Here is a 16,404-nt window from a genome sequence, read left to right as displayed (position 1 = left end):
CGTGGCAGGACGAATGAGCCGGTAGCTCCACCCTTGAGCAGGCAGGTTCCAGGCTGGGGGAAGGGAGGCCACATTTCCTCCCATTAGATAACAAAACAAAAATAAAAAAAGGGGGTGGCCTGAGGCAGAAAAATTATCTATGTTCAATAGTTCTGCCTGAGTTTTTTAGGGCTAAAGAAAAAACCTGTTTCCGTGGGATTCCCTAACTTTTCTAATGGTAAACTGTATCTGGCTAAGACTGTCTTTAAAGCACTGACTGAATAGCAGCGCTGGGCTGTAGGCTCTGACTTTATAATGCTAATTAGTGCTGAATAGGTAACTACCTGTTTGCATTTTAAGTAGGGCGTTGGAACCCTGGCTGAGTTTAACTAAACAATTTTAGAATAACACTGAGCTGATAATTATCCACAATTTTGGGTGAAAGGCAGGGGAACAGGGAGAAGGGGGTAAGACTGGCTGGCTCCTAGTACAAGGCCAGTTGGCTTTTTTATGTTTTGGGTGGGAGGCAGTGAAGGGCTTGCCCTTACGACAGCAAGGTCTCCAACCTCTCTCCCCCCATTAATTAAGTTTAAATAGGCAATGCTTAACAGAGGTGATCAAATTATTCTTTTCATCCATAGATGAGTGGGCCTTTAACCTTGACTTGGGTGGACATTGACCTGATTCCTCCCGTGAGCATTATAACAACTCACATCTGTGGCTCTTGGTATCTTTTGGGGAGGGGAGGCAGAGCCTTAAGTATTTTTGGTTTTTAGCTGGAGTCAGATACCAACCTCTTTCAAATCAGGTGTGTCGCACAGGGAACTCAGAAACGGTCAAGCTGGACCTTCCCTCCGCAGTAATCTCCTGCGCCAAGCGGTACCCATACTGTATTCATATGATTATGAATCAGTAGCGCAGTTCTGAGTTTATGCGCGGTCTCTATATGAGACTTGTCAACCTCAGATTTAGCAAGGCCTAGACAAGAATTATGTCAGTATTAACATCACTAATTTTGGTTAAAATAGGAGCTAAAAGTCTTTCCTCTACATACCTGTTATTCCCAGTAGCCTGAGGAACTAAGGACACCTTGCAGTAACAGCAAGGGTGAAAAGCCAGAGGCCAGCTAAGGGACTAAGCCCATCTCTATCAAAATAAGAACTAATCTCTATAAATATATATGAAATTTCTACTTCCCTAGCTCTCCTGGTAAATCTAAATCTTATCTTAGACTGAAAAGCCACATGCTGGGATGTCCTTGGAAGGGAGATTAGCAGTACCACCTGTTTGCTCTTAGGGGCGGAGAACCGGAGAATGTAGATTGACCTGCTTGAGAAAAGGAAGAATTCTAAACAATGAGAGTGTAGCAATGTAAATTTTCTGTTTGGAGAAGTCAAGGTACTTTATTTAGATGCAAATTGTAAAGCTAAAGTTAATCTCCGGCCTCTTGTAGGGGAATTGGCTCAGAGGAAAACAGTTTTTCTGAGAGCTTCCACTCCCAGCACAAGAGGAATTTTAGTCTTTAGAATGATACTTACGAGAAGAGACAGAATCTGTGTTTACCTGACGAATTAATCTCTCTGGTAGCCACCGTGCTTCATCTTCATCTCGTGAAAAAACACAAACCGAGCCTCTTCCCCAGATTAGAACTGGATCTGGACCCTTCCATTTATTAGTCAGGGCGTCCTTCCATTTTACCAATGCATAAGAATTAGAAGTAACTGGGTGCCAGTGGCATTCCGCTGCAGACTGACCTTTAATGTCAGTTTGCAAAAAGTTTAGGACAAATAAGGTGAAGGCAAGATGAGCCTTTGGTGACCTTGGGGGAAATGCTCTGAATTAACTTTGCTAGGTAATTTAGAATATAGGAATCTCTAATAATTGAACTGAATATTAGACCAGTCTAAGATTGAGTTAGAATGGCTGGTCACACTGAAGAAGAGTGAAAATCATTATGACTCTATTAAATGACTAATTTTACTAAGTCTGAATATACAGTCTCTGATGTACTATTGCCATAAAGTTAAAAGGTTAGAAGTTAGTCTAAACTGGAAAAATGACAAGCAAGGATTTAAGGTAAACTTCCCTTGAGAAGCATTAGTTAATAAAATACTTTCCACTTAGGGAACAATATATACTGAAAGATTAAAACTTTTGGCTTCTTGTAAAGAAGCAGAAACAATAAACATTTTTTTTACATAATGTAAAGCTATATTAGCCATACATAGAGGCAAAATTTTCTAGTGATTACCAGTTTACTAGAAGCAAAAATCTTTGAATTTAAGCATTATTTTAAACATCTGAATAGATCTGTAACACTGTTAAAAAGAATTTTTCTTGAACACAGGGAAAAACTTTTTTAGGCATTGTTTGCAAAACAAAAGAAAGGGCCACAAGCCGCTCTGGGACTGCCCAGAGCCCTGTATTGACTCAAAGGTAAAATACTTTTTAATCTGAGCATTAATCTTAAATTTGCAATCAAACTGCAAGCTGCAGTCAATGGAACAATGGCAGTTTTAACCATAATTTTTAAGTTTTTGTGCAAGGTTAGGATAATATCTACAACTTTGGGAAAGCAAAACCTATGTTTAAAACAATTTATCACTGTTAAAATCAATATTAGAAGCATTACTATCATATTATGAAGTTTGGATATCAATTAATACCTATGAATACCTATTAAAGCAAGCTTTAACGCTTTAATAAAGAGGCATTGCTTTATATCTTATCTTAAATTTTACTATTTAGGATAGGAACCACATTAATCATTATCTAAACTAGAAATATCTTAAGAGACTCAGCCTCTGAAGCTTAATCTCAAACTCTAACTCGCTTCAGGGCCTCACCAACTTTCTCCCAGGTTCCACAATCTATCGTTTCTTCTTCTTTGAACCATGGACAACAGCTATCTATCTTATCTAAAAGATTTCTGACTTTGAACCCTTCCTTCTTCCACCTAAGCAGCTTTCTAAAAAGCTGCGGCACACCGCCTGTCTCCGTATCTAGTTCCGATTAACAAACTACTGACCCCAAGCAGAAACAGTGTTGGGTCAGCACTGATTCAAACTTGATTCGTATCCTACCGCATCCTCAGCAACACTTTACAAAACTGAAATTTTAGGCTAGCGCTAGCATGTGTACCTGTCCGTTGCTCCGATGCTCCTCCAATACGAAGATCCTTTCCTTTCTTGTGGAGCTCCACACAGCAGTCGTTTCTCTTAGCATCCCTCTGCCATTCTTCAGGTCCCAGTTCTGGCGCCAACTGTTGCGGCCTGCCCGCAGTTCACAACACGAACGGTTCAACTGAGAATGGCAGTTCGCTGAAAAGAGAGGAATCTAGATGGGGCGGAAGAAAAGAATGGAGCCAAGACAACATACATTCTGTTCAAGGCTCAATTTTACTAATTCCAGACACTCAGTTATAAAGGAAGGGGGAGGGAACCCAATATCCCGCCAAGTAACTCAGGGTCCAGTAGCAGGACGAACACGTGTGTGCCTCCAGGCAGCAAAGGCAGGTTCCAGCAGTGGGCGTGGCAGGACGAATGAGCCGGTAGCTCCACCCTTGAGCAGGCAGGTTTCAGGCTGGGGGAAGGGAGGCCTGGATTTGGAATTTGCTCTATCCCAGGCTGACCTTGAACTCAAAGATCTGCTTGCCTCTGTCTCCTTGGATTAAAGACATGTATTACCTTGTCTCTGTCTGTCCTAAACGTTTTATGGCCACTATGCCTCAAGATTAGATCCTGTGTCTCCCAGCCTCAAGATATGGATCACAGGTGTGCCCTCCTTTTCTGGATTGAAGTTCATTCTAGTGTAGTCAACTTGACAACAGCAATCATCATCACAGGTGCCAACTCCCTGCCTAACTCTACTGGCTCTAGAACACGTAACCAAGAGGACCATGACAATCAGTCATGTAGTAAAAGCACCCGAAGTCCTTCCCCATGCAAATAGAGCATCACTAGCATCTCAAATTGAGCCAATGGGAAGCACCTACCCCTAGATTTCACCTTACTCCTCAATGTTTGTTAAGTCCCTATCCACATGAAATAAAGTGCACAGATTATTTCACCAAAAATCTTCAGAGAGTGGTTGTTTTACTGAGCTCTAACACTTTGGGGAAGCATTTTATCCCCTGAAATATTCATCACTGGGCTCTGGACCCACCCTGCCACTGCCTCTGGCACTGGCATTGGTGCTGCCACAGTAGTGGGTGAGAACTGGGGCCCTGGCTACCTGCCCTGCTCAGGCCCCTCTTCTGAGAGCTATACCACTTTGGCTGTTTCTGTAAGGAATAGAGACACACAGAACCTATTCATCCTAGTTCCATGGAGGACAACAGCAAGGGAGACCTTGTCTAAGTAAATAAAAAGTAAAAATAAAATAAATAGTTCCTCCAGAAGACCTGGGTTCAATCCACAGAACCCTCATGGTGGCTCACAATTTTCTGTAACTCCAGTTCCAAGGGGATCTAATGCCCTCTTCTGGCCTCTACCAGCTCTGCACACACATGCTACACAGACATTTGTGCAGGCAAAATACCAATACATAAAATAAAAATAAATCTCAAAAAATTTAAGTCAAAAGTATACCCTAGTGGTATAAATGAAGGCCTTGACACCTGTCTACACAGACCTCCTGGCAGCCTCCTGCCAGAGCAGCTCAGAAGAGACACATGGTGCTGGGGCCCAGGGCCGGGGAAATAGGATGGGGCATGAGACACCATCTAAGGAGTTCTGACTGTGATGGAGTACGCTAGGCCACACTGTCCTCAGGCAACTATCTAGAGGCTCCCACGTTTGCCTCACCTGTGGAGTGCATTCTGGCTCAACAACAACGGCAGTCACTCCTGAGGCTGGGTCCTCCCCTCCTCTCCCGTGTCATAAGTGTACATTAAGGCACCACGAGTACCCCTTCCTGTGAGGAGCAGAGGAGTAGAGAAGATGGGATGTGAGCTCATCAATTCCAGCCCATGACATGCTTCATGCTTCCTAACCCACAGACAGCAACACCACACAAATCTGAGACGGAGATAGCAGAAAAATGTAAGTCAAAACTGCACTGAGGTCCCGGCTCACCCCAGTCATCCTGGATGTTGCTCAAAAACAGATAACTGCTAACATGGGAAAATGGAGCCTTTATGTAGTTCTAGTGGCAAAGCAAGCTAGCACAGCCATGGTGAAAATCAGTATGAAGGTTTCTTAAGAAACTAAAATTACAACTACCACCTGAACCAGATATGGCCCGCCTAGAATCTTAGTCAGCACATCACACAGATATATGCCCATCCCCGTGGCCACACATGCACACACCAGTCAGCCATACCAGAAACTGGGGCTGGGACAGTCCTCTGCTTGCTCAGCAAAATGTATATAACCCTGCTCTGATGTACTCAAAAATACCGTGCACACTTTAGCACCACCACGGCCCCCACACAATCTCCTGAGAATGAGTGGAGGTTAATGAGGCTGTCGCTATCTGCTGAGTAAGTGCTAGCCATGCAAGTTCCATGCCTTGAGGTGGATTCCACAGATTCCACAGATGGACCCAATTTGTCCAGGAATGCTAAGAAATGGATTTACAGAAGAGAACCCAAAGCGGCAGGCCTATGTAAGTGGAAAAGCATTCAGGTTTCCAGAGGTCTGTCTGTCCAAAATGTCAACACATACTTCAAAGATGTGTCTTTACACATGTGTGTATGTGTGTGGAGGTGCCCATGGGGATCAGAAGAGGATGTCAGATCCCTGAAGCTGGGGTGAGCTGCCCAGCATAGATGCTGGGAACCAAACTCAGGTTCTCTGCAAGAGTGGCAAATGCTCCTAACCACTAAGCCTTCTCTCCTGCCTCGAGACCCCGTATTTTGATATAGCACACACACACCCTTTTGGGCGGGGGGGGGGGGGGAGGGGGATTGGTTTTTTGAGACATGGGTTCTCTGTGTAGCCCTGGATGTCCTGGACCTCACTCTGTAGAGCAGGCTGGCCTGGAACTTAGAAATCTGCCTGCCTCTGCCTCCCAAGTGCTGGGATTAAAGGCATGTTCCAGCACTGCCCAGCTGATATAGCCCTTTTTAAAGTCTTTTTTATTTAAATTCTTTATTCAATATGTTTTGATTATGTTTTCTCTCCTCCAGCCCCACCCAGATCTTCACTTTATTGTCCCTCCAGCTTCATATTGTCTCTCTCTGTGTCTGTCTGTCACTCTGCCTCTCTTTCTCTTTCTCTTTCTCTTTCTCTTTCTCTTTCTCTTTCTCTTTCTCTTTCTCTTTCTCTTTCTCTTTCTCTTTCTCTCTTTCTCTTTCTCTCTGTCTCTGTCTCTGTCTCTCTCTCCCTCTCTTTCTCTCTTTCTCTTTCTCTTTCTCTTTCTCTCTGTCTCTGTCTCTCTCTCTGTCTCTCTCTCTCTCTCTCTCTCTCTCTTGTTTATCAAATCACTCTCTCACCATAGAACATAAACTTCAAGAAGAAAATGACTGTTTGTACTCCATTTTATTTGCACACCCAGCTATTGAAAGACCCCCGAAGGGAGACCCTCACTCAAGTCTCAGGATAATGGCAAACCCCCAAGAACTCACGAGAGACCAAGCTTGATGCAAACCACATGAGGCTTTATTCGGGGAAAGCCAGAACTCTGGGGGCAACTCATATCCCATGCAGGGGTAGAGGAGTCAACCCTGAGGGGAAAGGGGTCTCAGTTTTTATAGGCCCTCAGGGGGGAAAGGAGAAGGAGGGAGTAGGGGATTTCCTGATCTAAACAATATCTATTCTCAAGAAATGGTTATGGGAGGGGTACAAGGAAAGAGTCTGGTGCAGGTGCAGCAACTCTGGATTGGCCCCGGCTGTGGTTGCTGGGGAGATTTTCCACTCTTCCCCAGCAATCAATATCACAAACACCTGGCAATGGGCTTCATCAGTGGGCACACACATGGGTTCAAGGAACATCCAGAACATTGGCAGACACACGGGTTCAAGGAGTGACCAGAGCATTGTGCACCTCTATTTTTCTAAATCAGTGAAGCTAGTTCTGCTAACAATAAAATCTATTTTGCCAATTTCAGGGCTTCTGTGACCTTTTACATTCTGTCAGGATCTTTCATTCCCCACTTCTTCTATTTACTAGTTCTTTTTTTTTTTAATTTATTTTTTATTAGGTATTTTCCTCGTTTACATTTTCAATGCTATCCCAAAAGTCCCCCATACCCACCCCCCCAATCCCCTACCCACCCACTCCCCCTTTTTGACCCTGGGGTTCCCCTGTACTGGGGCATATAAAGTTTGCAAGTCCAATGGGCCTCTCTTTGCAGTGATGGCCGAGTAGGCCATCTTTTGATACACATGCAGCTAGAAACAAGAGCTCCGGGGTACTGGTTAGTTCATATTGTTGTTCCACCTATAGGGTTGCAGTTCCCTTTAGCTCCTTGGGTAATTTCTCTAGCTCCTCCATTGGGGGCCGTGTGATCCATCCAATAAATGGGACCTCATAAAATTGCAAGGCCACCTAGTTACTAGTTCTAATCTTAGAACTAAAACTGCAATCTCTCCTTCAAGGTTCTGCAGAGAATAGTATTGTTGTCTTAGTACTAACAGCTAGACGGCACTAATCTTTTCTCTAACAAAGGTCACCAATTTATTAAGAAATAGCGAGCCACACATCAGCAGTAAGAGCAAAATTATTAGAGGGCCCATCAGAGTAGAAATTAGGGTGGTCAACCAAAGGGATTTATTCTTCAGGAGCTCACTTTACATGAGAGGCATGAATCTAAGCAGAGATGCCTTCTACTTTGACAGCAGTGGGGGTGGTCAGCAGCACGATGTAAGGGCCTTTCCAACGACGTTCTAGATTCCCAGCTCGGTGTCGTTGGACGAGAACTGCATCTCCCACCTGGAACTGGTGTGGTACCATCAAATCTCCTGGTTCGTAGACCTCTTTGAGCTGCTTCCAGGTGGTGTTTCTGACCACTTCTAGGGCTTTCATGCGTGTAAACAATGAAGGATCAGGGTTAAATTCTAGAGGATCTAACACTCTCCCCACTTCAGTGAGCGGGGGAGGCCCCCTGTACAGGACTTCATATGGAGTGTGCTTAAATTTTCCAAGTGTGTTCCTGACACAGAACAAGGCAAAGGGAAGGAGGTCTGTCCAGTCATCCCAACAGTCTCTAAGGTCAATTTAGTCAAGGTTTCTTTTAGAGTTCTATTCATCCTTTCTACCTGTCCTGAACTCTGTAATTTCTATCACAATGTAATTTCTAATCAATCCCCAGTTGGATGGACAGTCCCTGACTTACCTGAGCAACAAAGGCGGGTCTGTTGTCAGACCCTATTACCTTAGGTATTCCAAACTGTGGAAAATTTTCTTTTAGGATCTTCTTAACCACAACATTGGTAGTTTCTTTTTTCATTAGGTAGGCCTCCACCCATCCTGAAAAGGTATCTATAAAAACTGCTATCAGTGAAGATGTTGATGGGCTGCCCCTCAGCTATCTGAAGGGCCTTCTACTAGGAAGCTGCTTCTGTGTACCAGTTTGGAACGCCTGGCCACGGCTGGTCACGTAGATCACTATGGATCCCGGTTTCTTCCAAAGGGATGTCTGCACAGCAGTGAATGGGCGAGGAATCATCCGTTTCAGTCAGGAGGGTAGCAGGGTTGAGGATAGCAGGAGGAGCAAATGCTACCTGTTCAGTCAGCAACAGACTCTGGTAGTGGGTCATTTGGGATTTTGTCATCTATTGGTCTGGGGGCTGGCAGATAATGCTTTCAAGAGAGTGGGGAGCTACCACAGTTATTTGCTGTCCCAAAGTTAACTTGTCGGCATCCTTAACAAGTAAGGCTACTGTAGCAACGGCCTTTAAACATGTGGGCCATCCGCTGGCTACTGGGTCCAGCTTTTTAGACAAATATTCTATGGGCCTCTTCTACGGCCCTAGAGCCTGAGTAAGAACTCCTCTGGCCACCCCTGCCCTCTCATCACCATAGAGGATGAAGGGTTTGGTTAGATCTGGCAATGCCAAGGTTGGCACAGTCAACAGGACCTCTTTAATATTTTCAAAGGCTCTCTGATGTTCTGATGACCATCTGAATTCTCCACTTTCTTTGGTCAGGAAGTACAAGGGGGCAGCCTGTGTTGCAAACCCAGGTATCCAAAGTCTGCAGAACCCAGCGGTGCCCAAGAATTCTCTCACCTGTCTTGGAGTAGCCAGTGCCAGTATTTGAGTCACAGTCCTTTTTCTTTGCAATAGGCACATTGGTCCTTCTCTAAAGTCTTCTGGACGGGTCTTCTTCCTCCAGGTCTAGGTTCCCTGTTGCCCAGGTACCCTGTCTGACTATTCTCAGGCCTGTTCCTTCCTTCATGCTCCCCTACTACTATGGCCAAAATCCTGCTTAAGTTCCTCTCCTGTCTTCTATCCTTTTTATTCTCCCTCTCTTCCTCCATCTCTCTCTTGTGATACACCTTTTCTGCCTCCTTGACTAAATCTTGTAAAGCCATGGCATGTAATCCTTCTAGACTCTATAACTTTTTCTTAATATCTGATGCTGATTGCCCTACAAAAGCCATAGCAACCGTGGCTTGTTGACCCTCAGAGGTCGGGTCAAAAGGAGTATAGTGTCTATAAGCTTCCATCAATCTTTCCAGAAAAACAGATGGGGGCTCAGTAGAGCCCTGCATCACCTCTCTTACCTTAGCCAAATTGGTGGGGCATCTCGCTGCTCCCTTTAGACCAGAGCCCGGCAATAAACTGCCAACCTCTCCCTACCTTGAGCCTTGTAGTTCCAATCTGGCTGGTCCAGAGGGAACCCAGCGTTAATCTCATTAGGTAGGTTGGTTGGGACTTCATTTACTCCAGGAACACTTTTTTGAGCCTCCACGAGAATGTGCTCTTTTTCCTGAGTGGTAAACAGAACCTGGAGGAGCTGCTGACAATCACCCCAAGTGGGTTTATGAGAAAACATAAGAGACTCCACCAGCTCTGTCAGGCTGGCCGGATTCTCAGAAAAGGAGGCATGGTTAGCTTTCTAACTATACAGATCAGCCGATGAAAAAGGCCAATATTGTAGGGTCTACAGAGACTGCGGGTCCCCGGGTGGGTCATCCACAGCTCGCAAAGGAAAAGCAGAAGTGGTGTCAGGAGCTTGATCTGCTGGGGGACTCTGGGCTCATCAGCTCCAGGTCCAGCCGCCGGTCCTCCAGCTGCACTGCCAGTGGTCCAAGGGCTGGGTGCAGGGACCTGCAGAGGAGTGGGACCCAGCGGGGATAGAAGATGGGGCGGAGGGGGAGGAGCTTGGGGGGAGCTGTGGGTTGAAGAGGAGGCTCCATTTCAGGAGAAACCTTTTGGTTTCACTTTTGTTTCATGAAGAGTCAGGGCTCGGGAGCCTGACCTACGCTGGGGAATCCATGGTTTGATCTTTGACGATGGATTCTGGATGATATCCTGACAGACAGTAATGTAAGACTGTTGATCCGGGTGGGACCTAGGTCCACTCTGAAAAACAATGGCTTTAACTTCAAAGATAAAAGTCAAATCAAAAGTCCCCTCCAGTGGCCATCCTACATCAAAAGCCGGCCACTCGGAGGCGCAAAAAGTCTGCCAAGGTCCTTTCTTAATTTCTACTGAAAGATTATGGGCCCTTGACCTAACTTCAGTCCAGTGGTCTAAAGTCAAAATTAGGGGGGTCATTACAGTCTGTCCCATCATCCAAATCACGGAAAACACCAAACAGACACAAAACACACACACACACTGACAAATGCCCATCTTCTAACGGACAGACAAAACCAACTCAGAAATGCAAAAGGTCAGGGAAATGCGTAAGTCCTCCAATCTAGGAAGACTACCAACTCTTCACTCCCTGCCCCAGACGGACTCTTGGAGTCCTTCCCCCTCACTCCGGGGCATCCCCCAGAGCTGCCAGTGGGTGATTCCAGCATGTCTGCTGTTCACACTCCGTGCCTCATCCCGAGGCACGGGTCTCCATTTCTCATGAAACGTCGTGGCTGCAAACTTCAGCACTGAACCTCGCCGGCTCACAGAAATATTTTTAGACAAGAAATCTCACCTCCAAGTGGGTCTTCGGAGACGTGGGTGGTCGCACCAATCCCAGACGAGCCCCCAATGAAAGACCCCCGAAGGGAGACCCTCACTCAAGTCTCAGGATAATAGCAGACCCCCAAGAACTCATGAGAGACCAAGCTTGATGCAAACCACATGAGGCTTTATTCAGGGAAAGCCAGAGCTCTGGGGGCGACTCATATCCCATGCAGGGGTAGAGGAGTCAACCCTGAGGGGAAAGGGGCCCCAGTTTTATAGTCTCTCAGGGGGGAAAGGAGAAGGAGGGAGTAGGGGATTTCCCGATCTAAACAACATCTATTCTCAGGAAATGGGTATGGAAGGGGTACAAGGAAAGAGTCTGGTGCAGGTGCAGCATCTCCAGATTGGCCCCGGCTGTGGTTGCTGGGGAGATTTTCCACTCTTCCCCAGCAATCAATATCACAAACACCTGGCAATGGGCTTCATCAGTGGGCACACACATGGGTTCAAGGAACATCCAGAACATTGGCAGACACAAGGGTTCAAGGAGTAGCCAGAGCATTGTGCACCTCTATTTTTCTAAATCAGTGAAACTAGTTCTGCTAACAATGAAATCTATTTTGCCAATTTCAGGGCTTCTGTGACCTTTTACATTCTGTCAGGATCTTTCACTATGTATGGATACATCTATCATATGCACTCAAATACTTGTGAACTGAATGAGAGAGAACAGACACACTGGAAGAGGAATGAACAACCGCACACTGTACTGACACCTGTGTGTGAAAAGGCCATGAGGAAGCCCAGGACTCTAAGTGCTAACCTTAAATTTGCATTTAAAGAAGAGGAAATGGAGAGAGGTAATCACATTAACCCCAAAGCCCTCCATTATGCAGTGTGATAGCCTGATGCAGCCAGGCTACTAAGAAACACACGATCCTCTCTGCATCCTACTGGACAATGGTGAGCAACAAGTAGCCAGCATCCCTTCCACAGGGTGAGGTTGATATCTGAGGCAACATCACCCCTCAGAGTTGAGCTTCACCATGGAGAACATGGCCTCCTTGGTTGGATACTTCCTCCTCTAAAGTCCCCTCAGGACACCTGTGGGCATCTGAAAAGAACATCATGGGTGGGCATAGACTATGCTTAAGATTTTGCTGAGAACTCCAAAGACCTCAAAGTTATAGCTTCTTATCACAACCTGATCTTGACATCCATCTAGCTTGTTAGCAAGTGGAGCGTGCAGCTAGCTCTGTGAACAAGATTAAACTATCCTCAGTCTGCAGGGACTAGTAATCGGCTCTGGGCACATCATTCTGGTTTCCCTGGGCCACTGTAACTAACTATCTGGGGGTTATTGTTACTGTGTATCCCAAGTGATGGTGACCAGCACTTGTCCTAACCAGAGTTTCCTGTCAAGCACAAAGGTGTTCTGCAAGATCATGACAATGTAAGTAAAAAGAGAAGCAGGAGGGGCAGGAGTGAGGTAAATAAAACCATCAGCCATAATGTAAAATAAACAAAGCATTCAAGGTAATAAAGGCAGAGTCTTGGAAGGTGGCTCCTTGGGTAAAGCACTAGCTGTGCAAACATGAGGATGTACAAATCCCTAACATTCAAGAAAGACATCAAGCATGATGGTGCACTCCTACAGCTCTGGCACTTGGGGTGAGGTATGGGAAAATCTTGAGGCCTCACTGGCCAGCTAGCCAGACAAGCCAATATAATAGGTTCAATGAGAGACACTGTCTCAAAAATTAAAGTGGAGACGTGATCCAGAAAACACATGAGATCCAATTCTGCCCTCCACAACTGCTCACATGGTAGAAGGAGAGGACTTACTTCTGAAAATTGTAAAAGTATTAGTGAAATTTTAAAAAATAATTTAAAAATAACCTACAGGACAGCCAGGGTTACACAGAGAAACCCTGTCTCGAAAAAAACAAAACAAAACAAAAAACAAAAACAAAAACCAAAAAAAGAGTTTCCATGATGGAAGGAGAGAACAGAGTCCTGAGAGTTGTTCTCTGTCCTCCATTCACCCACGTGCATGCGTGTGCACTTACACACACAGACACACACAGACACACTCATACAGCTGTTATACAAATAGATTATAAGCCTAGAAAGATAGCTCAGTAGTAAAGGTGCTTGCCCAAAGCCTGACAACGTGAGTTGTGTTTAAATTTGTCTGTTCTGAGAAAGTCCTGTTCATCTTTAGTACGTGCTTACTTGTGTTTATTTACATGTTTTTCTGAACTCAAACAACCTTCCCTGGATCACTGCTCTTGTTGTGACATTCCCATATAAAAGCACACTGACACTGAAGTCAGGTTCTCTCCAGCACCAGGCTGTAGTCTGCCCCATTCTTTCAGGTCCTTAGATCTCAGGGCTAACAGACAAGATCTGTACCGATTGGCTGAAAAATGCACAGGTAAGCAAGCAAAAGAACAAAGGCTTTTTTTATTTTATTTTATTTTATTTTATTTTATTTATTATATGTAAGTATACTGTAGCTGTCTTCAGACACTCCAGAAGAGGGTATCAGATTTCGTTATAAATGGTTGTGAACCACCATGTGGTTGCTGGGATTTGAACTCAGGACCTTTGGAAGAGCAGTCAGCACTCTTAACCACTGAGCCATCTCGCCAGCCGAACAAAGCTTTTTATTTCTATATCTTTATATAATCTTCCAGCAGCAGGTATGGCCCAGATAAAGCATGTATCCTCCTGCCTCAAGATCCAAATCAAAGGTGTGCGTCTTTCTACCTCAAATGTTCAGACTAGAAGTGGACCCATTTCACCCACTTCAAACCAAGCAGGGGTTGATAACATCTGCAGCCACTCCACTTCCAAAAACTATGCTCACTCCCAGGAGCCAGGGGTTAGGAATTCCAGCCTAACTCTGCAGAGAAGACAATTCAATCCTTAATACTGGCCCATCACAAACACAAATATCCTACAGTCTGGAGCTAACAGTGTAGCTCAGTAGGTAGAGTGCTTACCTGGCATGCCTAAAGCCTTGGGCTCAGTCTCCAACACTGCTTCGAAAGGGTCTGATGGCCTGTACTTGTTTGTAATCCTAGCACTTTGGGAGGTGGGGGCAGGTTACCCTAGGCTACACAGCAAGTTGGAAGGCAGACTGGGCTGCATGAGACCTTGTCTCAAAAGCAAACAGAGCAAAACCACGAAACCTTCATATAACCTTGGTGTTTCTCTGTGTGTCCCAGTAGTTGGATTATTACACCAGTCTTCCTGTATGCATTATACTTGACCCTGCTGAGACTTTAACATAGCACCTGTCTCCAAAGCTGCGGGGCTTCTTGGATGCTGGAAACAGCCTGAGGAAGGTTGAAACTTTATTTAACCTTAAATTCCATTATAGAGTCTGCATTTGGTGCAATTTATATCTAAGCTATAAAATTTTTCTATAAGTTGAAACATGACCTATAAAAGGTCACTGCACCCTGAAGCAACATTCTAGAAAGAAATCAATTGGCCCTTTTTCTTACAGAAACCATTAGCCAGAGAAGAGATAGAGGAAAAAACTTCTTCATGCTGATTGAACTCCCAAACCCAAAGCATAATTTCTAAAAGGCAGTGGCTTCATATAGCTAAAATGCATTCGGTTATTATTAGATTACAGGGAGCCTTTAATGTAGCCCCGCACCTGCTGCCTCTTACAATGAAGGTGCAGAAACACTCAGCTCAGACATCAACACCAGGAATTAGCACTCTCTGCATGACAAAGATGGGTCTTACCCTTTCCTTACACCTGAACACGTCACACCTGTGAGCTTCCTGGGTTCTCAAAAGTCCTCCAGTGAACCGGGCTAATAGTTCAGTTGGTAAAGGGCTTGCCTTACAAGTATGAGAAATGGAATTTAATCCATTCATCCAGAATCATCCACACTTGTAACACCAGTGTTCATTTGTAGGGAGCAGCCAGACAGGCAGTGGGATCCAAGAACAATGCCAGGCCCTGTCTCAAAAAAACCGAGAGGAACAGGAACAGTAGTGGAGATGCACTGTGTGAGCGCTCGCTGGCGCATACACACACATACAGGATCCCTCTGTGACTTGTCCCTCCTACATTCAGCTCTAATTAAAATGCATGGGTTTTGTTGCACTCCAAGATAAGATGGCTCTGTAGCCCACGTAGGGTCTTTTTTCAAACTGTTCCTGTCTGTGGTATCAAAAGGTTAGACCAGCTTCCATTGGCTAATACTTTAGGACACGCCATGTAGTACTACTGTGATGCCAACTGCTGCTCTTTTGTTCTGTAGCAACAGTGATCAATCACTAATATGAGTGATGTACAAGTGGATCTCTCTGGTTCCCATTTCTTGTATCACCAATTGCAGGCAGGGAACTGATCAAAATGGCACAGGCAAGTGAGCACCCCCAAGGCCACTCTAAGGCCAGCCTTCCCCAGTCACCAGGTCCCATCCTCCTTGGGAGGCGTCAGAATCTGGGTGACTGCAGCATGAGGAATATGCAATGTGAAGTCACAGTAATAGTCCAGCATGGTGGCACACACCTAGAAGCCTGGGTGCTTTGGAGGCTGAGGCAGGAGCATCACTGCAAGGTTCAGGCGAAGACGGGCTACAAAGAGAATACCAACCTAGCCAGGTCTACAGAGCAAGACACTGTAAAACAAACCAATAATGCTACTTCAATAACTCAGTAGGTATAGGCACTTGCCAAATGGCTTGAGTTCAACCCACATGGTAGAAGGAAAGAACCAACTTCTTCGAGCCATCCTCTGATTTCTATTTATGTATGGTGGATCACAAACACATATATATACAAATAATCAATGTAAAGAAATTAAAAGGCAAAATCCCACAGAAACAATCATAGTTCATTTTATTTAAATCAAGTCAGCCCAGGGAATAAAAGACCAATCCCATCTTGGTCCCCTATGTTGGCCTGGATTTTTGGAGGGTCACAGACCTGACTGTAATTAATTCCCTTCTGTTGTTCTCCAAAACAAACCTCAGGATTTCTTGTCTAAAGGAGGTAATGGGATACAATCTGTCCCCTTCATCAACATTCTGCAAGTATATTTAACAAGCTAGCTCTAGAAGCTTCCAAATGGAGATTCTGAGACATTTGCTAAACTGAACTGTTACACCTTGAATGACAGTGCACACTTGGAGGACAACAGGGGTGGCTTGCCAGCGTCCTGCCTTTCAACTCTAGGGACTTTGAACAGAATACCCTGCCACCCACTGCAGCTAACTCCCACTCTTAGTTCAGATTCTTTTCCTTGCAAGATGAAACAAAACTCCTGCTGGAAGCCTCTGCAATTTTGTGCACTAATTTTCAGAGCAGATACTGCTACTGTTATATAATATGTGTGTGTGTGTGAACACATATACACAAATAACGTAAAGAAATT

The 16,404-nt window shown here is 45.0% G+C and overlaps 1 long non-coding RNA gene across 1 annotated transcript; it reads right to left on the bottom strand.

The window, feature by feature from the left end:
- On the bottom strand, positions 1 to 4,884 carry LOC147000573 (uncharacterized). Its single transcript, XR_015045765.1, has 3 exons — positions 4,785 to 4,884; positions 3,121 to 3,299; positions 1 to 53 (listed from the first exon to the last, which is right to left on the bottom strand). It is a non-coding gene; the product is annotated as an uncharacterized LOC147000573 (long non-coding RNA).
- Between the last annotated feature and the right edge of the window lie 11,520 nt (positions 4,885 to 16,404).

The sequence above is a fragment of the Mus caroli genome, unplaced genomic scaffold (assembly GCF_978045245.1).
Source record: "Mus caroli unplaced genomic scaffold, Mus_caroli_1 scaffold_17, whole genome shotgun sequence".
Taxonomy (NCBI): Eukaryota; Metazoa; Chordata; class Mammalia; order Rodentia; family Muridae; genus Mus; species Mus caroli.
The sequence above is the reverse complement of the archived record's forward strand: the minus strand, read 5'-3'. Positions and strand labels throughout refer to the sequence as shown.